The sequence below is a fragment of the Bubalus kerabau genome, chromosome 2, assembly GCF_029407905.1.
Source record: "Bubalus kerabau isolate K-KA32 ecotype Philippines breed swamp buffalo chromosome 2, PCC_UOA_SB_1v2, whole genome shotgun sequence".
NCBI lineage: Eukaryota > Metazoa > Chordata > Mammalia > Artiodactyla > Bovidae > Bubalus > Bubalus kerabau.
The window spans coordinates 2,692,620-2,707,040 of record NC_073625.1 but is presented as its reverse complement, the minus strand read 5'-3'; the positions used below and the strand labels follow the sequence as shown (position 1 = coordinate 2,707,040).

General features: G+C 42.8%; 1 long non-coding RNA gene across 2 annotated transcripts; it reads right to left on the bottom strand.

Annotated features, from left to right (window-relative positions):
* Nucleotides 1–854: 854 nt before the first annotated feature.
* Nucleotides 855–2,473, bottom strand: LOC129644573 (uncharacterized). Of its 2 annotated transcripts, none has more exons than XR_008710833.1 (2): nucleotides 2,388–2,473; nucleotides 855–1,293 (listed from the first exon to the last, which is right to left on the bottom strand). It is a non-coding gene; the product is annotated as an uncharacterized LOC129644573 (long non-coding RNA). The 2 variants fall into 2 exon arrangements; XR_008710834.1 differs by lacking the exon at nucleotides 2,388–2,473 and adding an exon at nucleotides 2,130–2,182.
* Between the last annotated feature and the right edge of the window lie 11,948 nt (nucleotides 2,474–14,421).

Genomic DNA, 14,421 nt, shown 5'->3' with positions numbered 1-14,421 from the left:
TAAAACATCAAGAAAGCTTTGAACAAAATGTGGTGTTTGTAGGTTTTCAAATAGCCTCACATATGAGAATGAATATGCACAGTATAATCAACTGCTTTCTGATTTCTCTGTTTTCAAAAGCTCATCCATTTCTTGTCCTCTTTATTTTGAGTTTGTAGAGCGCTTAGGAGCCACTTTGTGAGTGAAAATGGAAAGCTGTGTTGCCTGTTCAGTCATGGAGTCCAGAGCTGTAGACTGTGTTGTTTTCACACCAGCAGCACACTCTGAGCTGCCAGTCGGGCGTGGTGGGGGATGTATAAACCAGAGCAGGACTCTATGGTCTTTACCGCCCATGTCCTCAGCCTGCTTCATGTCTGGAGAAAACCTTCGCCAAAGAAAAAGCTTGATCAGAGAACAAAATAATGCCATTTGCAGCATAGAGGCAGATGAGCATGCTAAATGAAGCAAGTCAGAAAGCAAAAGATGTCAAAACAGCATGTGATGTCACTTATATGTGGTATCTAAACTATGACACAGATGAACCTGTCTATGAGACAGAGTCAGAATCATGGACAGAGAGAACAGACAGGGGTTGCCAAGGGGGAGGGGAGGGTGGGGAGGATTGGTTGGGAGTTTGGAATTAGCAAATGGGAACTACGATGACTACCACGTACAGAGTGGATAAACAACAAGGTCATACTCTATAGCACAGGGAACTGTATTCACTATCCTGGGAGAAACCACAATGGCAAAGGATATAAAAAAGTGTGTATATGTGTATCCATCCACATGTATACATGTGTGTGTATGCATAACTGTGTTACTTTTCCGTGGAGCAGAAGTTAACATAGCATTGTAAAGCAACTATACGCCAATTGAGAATTAGAAAAATATATTATATTTTGGGAAAAAGGAGAAAAAAGATGAATTTCACAATTAATACAGATAAATCGTGCACTTAACCTGGCAACAAATAAATGAAGCAAATCTGTGATAACAAAACCGCCTCCCTCCACTTCCGGGAGCCGCGGTGAGGAGGCTCGCGGCCACTCCCGGGCAGGCTCGCCTTCTTGCAGTCCTCCGCTGCTGGCTTGGTGGTCTCCAGTACCCCTGGAGCCCGCCTGAAGGATCTCCCTGCGAAATCGTCTTTCACTGGCCTCCCCCAGGTTGAGTCGGTCCTGCCTGATGCATGGTGGTGTATTGCAAGTGACAGTATCCCTTACCCTACCAACAGTTATTTACCCTCCTGGCCAGTCTTCGAGCTTCCTGAGGGTACAGGCTTGTCTCCTTGGTGACCCCCGAACCTCACGCGACCTGTGGAAGTGAATAAAGAAGGGCGGGGATCAATGTCAGTCCAGGCCTAGCAGCTAACTGGAAGTTCTAAGGTGGGCTATGGACCTCAGAGCCTGTGACCCAGGTCGCTTTGTCTTCTCTTAAAAATATCCACTTTAGGAAATTCCTTAGTGGCTCAGTGGATAAGAATCTGCTTGCCGAGGCAGGGCACACGGTAGATCCCTGGTCCGGGAAGATCCCCCATGCCTCAGAGCAACGACGCCCGAGGGCCTCAACCTCTGAGCCTGTGTCCCAGAGCTCCGGGTCCACAGCGAGACAAGCCGCGTGGTGAGGAGCCCGCCCACTGTGGCGAAGAGGCGCGCCCACTGGCCACACATGAACGCCCTCGCAAAGCAGCTTTAAGACCCAGGGCTGCCCCAAATAATGAATTAATTAAATCATAAAAGAATAAGACACACTTTGGTCCGTGCTCGGCTGGCCCACGCGCAGCCCTCGTGGGAGAAGAAGCTTGACGGGGTCTCAGTGACGCTCATCCCTTCATCTGACTAGGGGAGGGCCAGGTCAATGCTTTCCTTCACAAAAGCAATGCTTTTTTATTTGATTTGTCATTTATCAGCCTCCGAGTAACCCACTCCATGTGGAGAGAGGGAGGTGAGAGAGGGCATGTCCTGGGGGGGCTGGCGGGCTGCCCAGGCTGGCTGTCCCGGGTGTCATTGTCCCCGCAGGGCTGCCACGTTCTCGGCTTTGCACAACCGTGATATTTCATTCAGTGTGAAAGGGATCAGATAATCCAACCCACAGGACTGATAAATATACCCCAAGACCCCAAACTATTCATCTACAAGGGAAAATCTCACCAGAGAGCAGAGGAGAAATTCGTATTAGCTGCAGAGCGTGTTCCGACTGCTCTAGGAAAACATGTGTAGGAAAGACATGTCTAAATCCCAAGCTGGGTGGAGGGTCAGAGGACGGAAAGCGGTGAGTGTCACCGTGCCACGAGATGAGATGAGCTACTGCCCCGGTCCCTGAGCCGCCAAGCGGGCTGTATGTTTGTGCTCAGAGGCCCTGGATGTAGCACCCGTGAAAAAGTCCTTGGATTTTGACTCCCTACTTACATGATCGCAAAAGGAGCAGTTTCTGCTATCAACAGGATTTCTCCCGACGAGGCAAATGGAAACTGTCATGTCTCCAGTTCCACATTAAAATGATAATCCAGGACACCTGGATTGGACTTCCCTATTTACAAATCCCTAGAGTTCTACGTTGGCGTGCATTAATTGCTGCATTTAGCTAATCTCATTTATCATGTATTAACTCAAGAATTTCATTCTTACAAAATAAATAATGTAACAAAATGGTTACATTATTTATAGGTTTTGGGGGTCTGGGCTTTGCTTCTTACTTTGACTGTTTTTGGGCACTTGGTACACACTCTCTGTAAGTACTAATGATAATTATTTGTTAAGCAGGGCTTTTCATACCTTCAGCCTCCATGCACGTGTGTCATCAAATCAGAGAGGGTTCTGATCAGTGGCTTAAAAATGAAGTGAAATAAGAAATATTAGAATTCATGGACACAGGTAAATGTTTTCCATGTATTCTGTGTACTACGTTGTGATGTAAAATGTTTTTCTGCCTCTGGATCAGTGTTAAAGAAATTTATAAAGCCCACCCTAGAGCTTAGATCTTCACTCTCTGCCTTAGAGAGCAGGATGCTCTTTGTATATAAAGATGTTAGAAAATTTAATTTTAGATGAAACTTTCGCCTGGAGAGGGAAGAGCCCTGTTATTGAGGGGACGGTCTACGTTCTGTGTCAGAGGTCTGTAGAAATATCCCGTGTTGACAGTGTGTGATAGGAGGTAAAAAACAGGTGCAAGGTATGCAAGCCAAATGGAAGTGAGAAAGTAGCTAAGAGGAAAGACTTCTGACACCGGCTGGTCACTGCTTCTCTGCAACTTAGGTTTCTCCTCTTGTCCTGGGACTTGGGGTTCCAGACGGTCAGAGCAGAGCTGAGCTGGGTTTAGTGAGTTCCGAATGATACAAGGTCGTGGTGATGCCTGCTCAGATTCAGCCGGTTGGAATGAATAACGAGATTCTCATATGAAATTTAATTCTCTTAGGAAATTGTTTCCTTAAGCATGAATATACAGAATATATTTGGGCTTTCTAGATAATTGCTTGGCAAACTTTTAGAGATGAAAATGCATTTTACTTTTTCCTTTGGAGTCTGGTGTATTACATTGTGTTAATGTGTTCATGGACAGGTAGTGCTGAGTATTCTAAACGTTAGGCTGCATCCATCCATCCATCCATCTGTTCATCCATGAAGGTACCCATCTGCCCGTCCATCCATTCATCCATTTGTCTGTCTGTCTACCTGTCTGTCCACTCGTTTGTCCATCCATCCATCCGTCCATCCATTTGTCCATCCATGAAAGTATCCATCTGCCCGTGCATCCATTCATCCATTTGTCTGTCCGTCCATCTGTCTGTCCACCCATTTGTCTGTCCATCCATCCGTCCATGCCTTCCTTGTTAAGCACCTATGTACTCTGTGCACGCAGTTTGCCCTCTTATTGTGGATTTTCAATTCCGGGAAATTTTAGGTTGGGTGGAAATTTGAAAGTTGTTTGAGGTAGCCCTTATCAGATGAGTGCATCTTCTCTATAGCTCTCCTGGCCAGTTTTTGCAATCATGGGAATCAGTTCAGTTCAGTCACTCAGTCATGTCCGACTTTTTGCAACCCCATGGACTGCAGCACGTTAGGCCTCCCTGTCCATCACCAACTCCCGGAGTTTACTCAAACTCATGTCCATCGAGTCAGTGATGCCATCCAACCATCTCATCCTCTGTCGTCCCCTTCTCCGCCTGCCTTCAGTCTTTCCCAGATCAGGGTCTTTTCCAATGAGTCAGTTTTTCACATTATGGACATACACCCTTCTGAATGAGAAGGCTCTTCTCTGTGTTTCTTTTTCACTAATTCCCCTCAGAAGCCTCTTGTTTGACCCCCATACAGCTAAGGATTTTGAAAAGCTGCTTTTCACCTACTTGTCCATCCCAGTTCCTGAGCCAGTTTCTCATTGCCTGGTTTCTGAGCTAATCTTAATCTAGCCTGATCTGTTAGGATCTTCACTCCCATCCGAGGTTGGGATCAAGACTGTGGCTGATGTCTGGCAGGTGAAAGGCGTGTCCCTATCCCAAGCTGCACCCTTAGTGCTCCCACTCTGCTGCCCAGCCTTGCTCCTCTGTTCCTCTCTGGTTTTGCCTTGAGGTTGATACCCCAGCCTGAGTATCATACTGACTGGGGCCCAGGCCACCTTCCAGTCCTTTCCCATTGCCTATCCCCAGCCATTGGATGGACGGATTCAAGCTGAATCCTGCCCACCGCCCTGCCCCCAGCCCAGCACTGTGATGCCCACATCTGCTATGCAGGCGGAACCTTGGGCACTGATGCCATCTAAGACTGAGTCTAAACAGCCAGGTTCTCTGAGCATCATAATCTAGATTCTTGGTTTATCTCCTGAGGCCAGTTCAACTCTAGCACCCTATTCTGAATTTCTCTGCCTAATCTTATCTTGGAAGTTCCTCTGTGAGTCTCATCAAGTTATGCATGTTGGTTCTAATCCTCCTGCTGCTGCTGCTAAGTCACTTCAATTGTGTCCAACTCTGTGCGACCCCATAGTCGGCAGCACACCAGGCTCCCCTGTCCCTGGGATTCTCCAGGCAAGAACACTGGAGTGGGTTGCCATTTCCTTCTCCAATGCATGAGAGTGAAAAGTGAAAGGGAAGTCGCTCAGTCGTGCCCGACTCTTAGCGACCCCATGGACTGCAGCCAACCAGGTTCCTCCATCCATGAGATTTTCCAGGCAAGAGTACTGGAGTGAGGTGCCATTGCCTTCTCCATATTGGTCCTAATTCTAGCCCATGGGGCCATGTCTATGAAGCACTTCATAGATTTGAAGATGCTCACTGTTTTGATTTTCTCTTGCCCCCTAACATATCACCATGGCTCAACACAATGGTGGTAACTTTTATTGCTAATGATCTTGCAGTCTGGCCAAACTTAATGGGGGGAAAGCTTACTTTTGCTCCATGTGGTGTTGGCCAGGGTAGCTTGCTGAAATGAGGATCTATATCCAAGTGGTTCACTTAGGTGGGCTTGCAGGGAGCCCTGTGGGGCTGCTGGCTGGCCCCTCAGCAGTGCCCTCTGTGGTTCTGCCCTTGTGGCTGCTTGAGACTCCTTCTAACAGGGTGGCCGGGTTCTAAGTGGGAGGGAATGGAAGCTGCCAGTCTGGAACTGGCACCATGCCACTTTCTCCCCATTCTCTTGATCAAAGTCATCGTAGTGTGAGCACAGATTCAGGAGGGTAGAAATACAGCTCTATTTTTTTTTAAAGGATAATACAAATTTTTTTTATTAAATGCATTTCACATGACTTATAAACTTCCATTGGAAACAACTCTCCTGCGCCATAAATAGGTGTTGTAAATGTACAAATATTTAAAAGGATTAATGCCTAGAATATATAAAGGACACTTGAATAAATGGAATAAAGTAAAGAAACCAATAGAAAGTAGTGCTTAGAAGGTGTGGCTGTAAAGAGAAGAGGAAACCCAGTAGCGAATGAAGTATGTGAAAGATGTTGAACTTCATATTAAGTAATTTGAATTAGAAGAAGATAACATTTCAGGGCTGTCAGATGTCATGTATTTTGATGATGATATAATTTTGTTTGTTGGCCAGCACATGGAGAAAAAAGGACCCGACATCATTGCAGTAGAGAGAAGTCACTTTGTAAAATACTTAGTCATTATTCTGTACACCTGAAGCTAATGTGTCATATATTAATAACGACTCAATTAGAAAGAACATTTGTGAAATACTTCCTTTACAGACAGAATCTGCAATGTCTCATTTAAAGATCATTTTGAAATGTTCTAAAACCCTAAATTTTATTCCTAAGTACATGCCACAGAGAAATTCCTGTGTGTGATAAAAAAGACGCACTGTAAGCTCCGCTTCTTGATTTAGGGACTGGACAAACATCTTGCAGCCGCTTGCAATCTAGCCTGTACCCAGAGGCTCGTCTTACCTTGCTCTCCCGCGTCACCCCCATCCCATTCCTTCAGTCTTCTCTCAGCTCAGAAGTCCTGGTTGCTTTCCCACTATCTGACGTGGCATCAGCCCAAGTTTTATCAAGATGCATTGACTTTATCAGCATTAACTGGAACAACAATAATCTTGGTCATGCCAGAAATTGAGATAACCATGACAGATGCTGAGATGACTAAGACATTGTCCCTGTCCTTAAGGAAACATGGATTTAAAAATACACTTTTATCCCCCTTCCTCTGATCTAGTTTTAATCCTCCCCCCACCATAGGTATCCTCCCAAGAACATAATATTTTAATATAAGCCTATTACAGAACACAGAACAAGAGTTTCACCTTCTTTCTATAAAAGCTTATATCTTTCCTGATATAACCCAAGGTCATGCTAACTTTCTGCAAAGTTGCATTTCATTGCTAACTGACCCTGAACTTATTATTAACTACGACTCTAAGGCTTGCTTTTCTAATGTCCCATTGGTATGGCATGGCACTTGTGTCTTATACTCAGAAAGCTGACATTTGGACTCAATTTATCTACTTAATATTGAAAGCTGTCCTTGTCAGGTTTAGACTTGTTAGATCTAAACTACTGTTCAGCCTATAAGATATTTTAGATCATCATCTCTTGCCTAACATAGCAGTGTTCAGTCAACACGAAGGTGATGTTTGTGCCCTTAGGTGTTCAGGCAAATAACTGATGACAATGTTAAGTAGACTGAATGCAGACCCTGCGATCGGCCGCTGGAGGTCTTCAGGGCTACACAGGAACCGCCACCCGGCTCTCCAAGTGTTCTTGCCCCTGGCTGCGAAACTTCATCTGATCCAACAGTGTACTGTGAAAATAGTTCTCCACATATCTGCTGAAGTCCACGCACTTTGAAGGCACATCCCAGATCTCGAGGCCCAGGTGCCCTGTTGAGGAAGAAAAAACTATCAGGCAAATACAACATTTTCTCGATGAAAATATATTGTGTCCCAAACAGACCTATTCCTTTTCTAGGCTCTTAACTGACTTAAAAATATCATTTTGTGTTTTCATGATTTCTTTTTTGAGAATTAGTTTGATTGAGGTTATAATTCATGAACAACAAATTACACTCGCTTAAAATGTATAATTTGGCATATGTTATCACTTATATGTGGAATCTAAAATGTGATGGAAATCAACACATCTACAAAACAAAAGCAGACTCAGAGACTTGTGCCTGCCAAGGAGAAGAGGTGTGAGGAGGGGTGGAATGTGAGTTTAGAATTAGCAGATGCAAACTATTACATACGGGACGGATAAATAACAGGGTCCTACTGTGGAGCACAGGGAACCATGCTCAATATCCTACAATAAGCTGTAATGGAAGAGAATATGGAAAAGAATATATATATATATATGGCTGAATCACTTTGCTGTGTAGAAGACGTTAACAGTTTTGTAAATCAATGATACTTCAATAAATTAAAAAGATTAAATGTATTCTTTGATGCATTTTGACAGACTTATGAGATATATAATTTAAGAGATGTATAAAGTGAAGTGAAGTTGCTCAGTCGTGCCCGACTCTTTGCGACCCCATGGATAGTAGCCTGCACCAAGCTCCTCCATCCATGGGATTTTCAAGGCAAGAGTACTGGAGTGGGGTTGCCATTTCCTTCTCCAGGGAATCTTCCCAACCCAGGGATCGAACCCAGGTCTCTCACATTGTAGACAGACGCTTTACCGTCTGAGCCACCAGGGAAGTCTGTATAATTGTACGCAAATGTATAATTTGATGCATTTTGATGTACCATTGAAACCACCCCCATGATGGAGCCTCAGGACATTTCTGCCACCTTCCAAAGCTTCCTCTTGTCCTTTCTCCATCACTTTTCTCTTCCATCCTTGGTCCTCAGGCAGACTCTGATCTCCTTTCTGTCATCATAGGTTACTTGCTTTTCCTAGAGTGTGTTACAGATGTACTTATACAGTGTATACTTTCTTGTGTTTGGTTTCTTCACTCAACACAATGGTTTTGAGGCTCGTCCATATTGCTGTTCTCCCAGGACTGTGTTCCTTTTTATCGCCGAGTGGTATCCTGTTGCAGATACCTGTTGGTAGACATTTTTTCTAGTTTTGAGCTCTGATGAGTATAGCTGTTATGAATATTCATGTATGAATCTTGGTGTGGATGTGTGTTTTTATTTCTCTTCTGTACCTAGATGACTTCTCCTTTTTAAAAATGTTTATTTTGTTTTTTCACAGATTCTTCCTACCTAGAATTAACACCACCATTCTGCAGTTTTAAAAACCTAACTTATGGCCTATTTTGGAAACTGCAGCAAAAGTTATCCACTTCCAACCTTCTGGAATATCTTGATAGTTCCTCAAAAAGTTTCCATTTACAAGTTCTCTCATTTCTTGGAATATAGTTTCATAACTTAGAGAATGTATTCTCTTTTGGCTAACAGATTTTGGCATAAATTTTCCTGAAAACTTAATGTGTCAGACTAAGCATTTTATGTACATTATTTCATTTTCTGCCTATAACCATCTTATAAGAGAGATGCTACTTTATTTTTTAGCAGATGAAGAAACAGAAGCATAGAGAGATGATGTAACTTGGCTAAATTCTGACAGCTGAGCAGATAAGTGGTTTGAAGCTAGTGATTCTGGCTGGAGCTGGAGTCAAAACCATTTCACAACATAAGATGGATAGTGGTGATTATGATAAGAAACTGGGCGTTCAGCGTGGTGAGTGTTTGTAACACAGGAAGATTACTCTGGGTGAGGACAGAGGGAAACTTTCTTGACAGGGAGGTGATGGCTGAAGTGGGTTCTGAAAGCTGGGATGAATTTGGTCATGGTGAGGTGGGGACAAACTGATATAAAATTCAGATACACAGGCAATGTAGCCGGAGGCTCGGGGGCAGGGATGGTGCACCTCTGAGCTGCCTCAGTGCAGAGATGTGTGCGTGACGGGACAGGGGAAAAGTGACCTGGAGCCCACGCTTGCTCTGTTTGCACCCTACACACAATAAATTGGGAGATGAGATTTTAGGGGCAAGGAGCAATGGCTTTAATGTATGGCAAAACCAATACAATATTGTAAAGTAATTAACCTCCAATTAAAATAAATAAATTTATATTAAAAAAATCAGAAAGCTAGCAGACTGAGAGATGGCAGACTAATTTATTAAAAACAAACAAACAAACAAACAAAAACCCCAAACCAAAAAAACATATTCCCTCAGTCTGATTTTGGCTCCTTTTATACAGAGGGTAGGCTGTAGTCCATGGGGTCGCTAAGAGTCGGACACGACTGAGCGACTTCACTTTCACTTTTCACTTTCATGCATTGGAGAAGGAAATGGCAACCCACTCCAGTGTTCTTGCCTGGAGAATCCCGGGATTGGGGAGCCTGGTGGGCTGCCGTCTGTGGGGTCGCACAGAGTCGGACACGACTGAAGCGACTTAGCAGCAGCATACAGAGGAAGGGGGGTGGGAGGGGCGCTCTGCAACACCAACCAATGGCTGAGTGGGACTGCTAATGGTCGCTAACTTAGAAGAGGGGCCCCTGTGACGCTGACCACTGATGTCTCTAACTCTGAGGGGGCCCCTGTGACGCTGACCAGTGGCGTCTCTAACTCTGAGGGGGCCCCTGTGACGCCGATCGGTGGCTGAGTGTAACTGCCTCCGTTGCTTCCTAATATCCAGGGCCTGCCCTACCCTCATTATAAGGTCTTAATGGACTGATCTTAAATATATATATTTAAAAATTCTACAAATGTATACATGCACAGAACCTCACCCAAATGAGATAGAAAACTGTTCATCATCCAGAATAGGTGCTTTTTTCAGACAATCCTACATCACTCCTTGACCCCCTCCTCCACTCTTCTGATTTATCACCATAGACTGGTTTCGACTGTCCTAGAATATCCCATAAATGGAATCATGCAACATGTACTATTTTGTGTATGATATTTTCTGACCTAACAGTGTTCTAGAAATTTGTCTGCAGTGGTTGCACAGATCTAGGCTTCCTTCCTTTCATCGCTGAGGTGTTTCCTGGCGTGTGAATGCACCATTGTTTGGCCAGCCTCCTGTTGGTCTGGGTAGTTTCCAGTTTGGGGCTGTTGTGACTAGAGCTGCTTTTTGTGTGGACCTTTTTGTGGCCATATGGTTCTGTTTCTTAGACAAGCAGCGTGGAAGCCATGGCTGGGCCATATGGTCTTTTAAGAGGTGGCTACACTGTTTTCCACGGGGTTTAAATTTTTTAAATATATTTTTAGCTTCGTGGGTTCTAGACATCTTATTCCTATAAAGCCTACCACAAGACCTGATTAAGAATCCAATATTCACGTTAGGCTTACAATAGTATTTTCTGTGACAAGGAGGACTTGGCAATTACAGATGGCTGGCTTAGCCATCAACACCCTTTCCCCCATAATTAGCTATAAATTAGGGGTGACCCTTGAGCGTCTTCTAGTAAGAACTTCGATATCTGGAAGGTGAACACAAAATCCTCCAAGGTGTTCTTAAGTGGTATCTAAAGGAAAAACATGCTATAATGTCACATAAGTTAATAATTTTAAGGAGCCTGTAGGCTTGGCAGTGGACTTAAATGCTTAACAATAATTCAAAAATGGCTTAGAGAAACTTAAAACTGTGAATCATTAAGTGGGTCTGAAATTATGCTCCTGACATGTATGTGTGACACACGAGAGCACTTACCTGGGAATTTATTACCAGCTTCTGAGCAAACAAAGCCTGACCTACATTTGACTAAAGTCAGCTGTCTTTGGTTAATCCTATGGGCTTCTTTTTATTAATGACACAATTGCTAATGTGGTAGAACATTGTCATTACCCAACAGCACAGCGGGATAAGCTGCAGCTGTTCCTCCTCTTGCTGAACCTACCGAGTCATTAAATCTGGTTTGGGAGGAATACAAGTTGTAAAGATTATTCAAATTCTGATTCAGAAATAGGACTACTGGGAAATTGTAGGTACATAAAGTAAAACTTTGAATCAATCAAGGTTCCTTTTTTTTGGTGAAGGTTGAACGTTCAAAATTGTTCCTTACATTTCATTTAAAATGGAATGTCAAGGAAATAGAAGGTGAAGGAAAGAAAATTGAAGAACAATAATAATTACACACTAAGTCTCTTTTATTGCAGGGAAACTGATGTATTGTTACTGTGGAAATATTAGGAAGATAATTTTCTTTCAAAAGATCATAACGTTTTAATAATCTTAATATTAGTTTAACAAGGATTTGCTTTTGTCCTAACAAGCCAGAGAAGAACTGATTTCTCTTCAATATCTAAGGGAAATTTTGTTGTACTGTTTGTAGGTCTTCCTTGCAAAATTTTCTCTTCTTTTAGAATTCTTACCTTGCCTTTGGTGACAATTAGTCCTTTGTAAAGGGTATGAGCCTGTAGTTTCCAAATGGAGTGAAGTTACCTTAGGGTGGCTTAAAAAATGTTCAGTTTTTGAGGCAAGTGTGTGTGTGTGTGTGTGTGTGTGTGTGTGTGTGTGTGCATGAAGTCGCCTCAGTATAGTGATATCCAATATTTATTGAAAACCACAAAAACTATCAGCCCAAGATACTTCACAGTTTCTTCAGTATGATTGGACTGCATCCCCTTCCAGGGTGCCATATATTTAGTTGCTGGGTTTTGACAGCTGCCGTGTTACATAGCAATCAACCCAAAACACCAGGCGTGTGAGGCTTGTGGCTGGCAGTCCACTCTGGTTCCAAAGTTGTGCAGGGGCTAGGATGCACACACCCTGCCTAATAAGTGCTTGTGGTTATTTAAGGATGGAAAAAGCAGGTTTTCTTTCAGTTTATGCACATTATTTTTTCAAGTGGCTACTAAATTCTTAGGACAAAAAAAGGAAAAACAACTTACCAAGTTGTATGGACCTAACTACTTAGGACATAAAGCAGCTAATTATTTCTTTGGGGTTAGGAATGCTGTGAAGACAGTTTCTAAGTCACTGAAGGATCCCTTGAAAGTGAGAAGTTTTGGGAACACCTGGTATAATCTGATGATCGTGTAAGGTAACTTGTGACCTGTTACTGTGTTTTGGAAGTTATTTTAAAAAGTTGGGAGAAATAGAGTTCACAGATAGGCCTTTCCTTCTTTTATTTAAATTGAAGTATATTTGATTTACAATGTCGTGCTAATTTCTGCTGTACAGCAAAGAAATCATAGGCTTGGATTACTGTGTTACTGAATGGTTTGCCTTGGAAAAGAACCGAGGTCATTCTGTCATTTTTGAGATTGCAACCAAGTACTGCATTTCAGACTCTCTTGTTGACTATGAGGGCTATTACATTTCTTCTATAGTTTGCCACAGGATATTGAAAATAGTTCCCCGTGCTATACAGTAGGACCTTGGGGTTTATCTATTCTGTGTATAATATTTTGCCTCTGCTAATCCCAAACACCCAACCCATTCTCTGCCCCACCCCCCATACCAAGGTGTTTTTGTATGACATCCATAATCGGTGTCTCTACTTGAGCTCAGGGGTTGGCCAAGGGTTTGTCCAATAGCTGGTTCATTCCACAATGCGTTCAGTCATGAAAAGTGCTGCTGAATGCGTATTTTATACAAGATTCTGGGGTTCACAGGGGGATCAAAGCATCATCTTTGCTGAGATGAGCTCACAGTTCTGCAGAGGAGGCACGAGGTTAACCAGATGAATTAGAATACAAGGCGAGAACTACTACACTTGAGAAATGAGCTCAACTTTTTGGGAACACCATTGAGATGGCTGGATGGCATCACCGACTCAATGGACATGAGTTTGAGTGAACTCCAGGAGTTGGTGATGAACAGGGAGGCCTGGCGTGCTTCAATTCATGGGGTCACAAAGAGTCGGACACGGCTAAGCGACTGAACTGAACTGAACTGAACTGATGACAGAGTGTCTCATTATGTCTGAACCGGATCTCAAAGAGTTCTCCCAACTCTAAAGCATGTGAAAACCTGTTGGCATAGAGCACTATGTTTATATACAGGGCTATGTAGGTAACTATAGACTAAGTTTTTCTTTTTTAATTTGATTTTTATTTTATATTGGAGTACAGTTGATTTACAATGTTATGTTAGTTTCAGGTGGACAGCAAAGTGACTCAGTTATACATATACATATATATATATATTCTTTTTCAGATTATTTTTCCATTTAGGTTATTACAGAATATTGAGTAGAGTTCCCTGTGCTATATATACAGTAATTCTTGTTGCTTATGTATTTTATATACGTGCTTAGTTGCTCACTTGTGTCCAACTCTTTGTGGCCCTTTGGACTGTAGCCCGCCAGGCTCCTCTGTCCATGGGATTCTCCAGGCAAGAATACTGGAGTGGGTTGCCATGACCTCCTCCAGGGGATCTTTCCAACCTGTGGATCGAACTTGCGTCTCCTTTATTTCCTGTATTGCAGGCAGATTCTTTACCCACTGAGCCATCAGGGAAACCCCATTTTATATATTCTAGTATGTATGTTAATCCAAAATTCCTAATTTATCCCTTCTATCCACCTTTTCCCTTTGGTAACCATAAATTTGTTTTCTAAATCTGTGAGTCTGTTTCTTTTTTGTGAATAAGTTAACTTTTATATATATATATATATATATTTTAGATTCCGCATATAAGTGATCTTATATGACATTTGTCTTTCTCCACTAACTTACTTCGCTTAGTATGATAATCTCTAGGCCCATACATGTGGCATTATTTCATTCTTTTTTATGACCAAGTAGTATTCCGTTGTGTGCATTTACCACATCTTCGTTATCCATTCTTCTGCAGATGGACATTTAGGTCATTTCCAAATCTTGGTTATTGTGAATACTGCTACGATGAACATTGGGTGCATGTATCTTTTCAAATCATGATTTTTTCTGGATGTATGCCCAGGAATGGAATTGCTAGACTGAGTTTCTAGATTTTTTTTTTTTTTTATCAAGGTACTAGTAACAGCAAAGAAGGTTAGTAAAACGTTGCTGCTGTGCTGGAGTCAGAGGGCAGGGAGGGACACAGGCCTGGCTT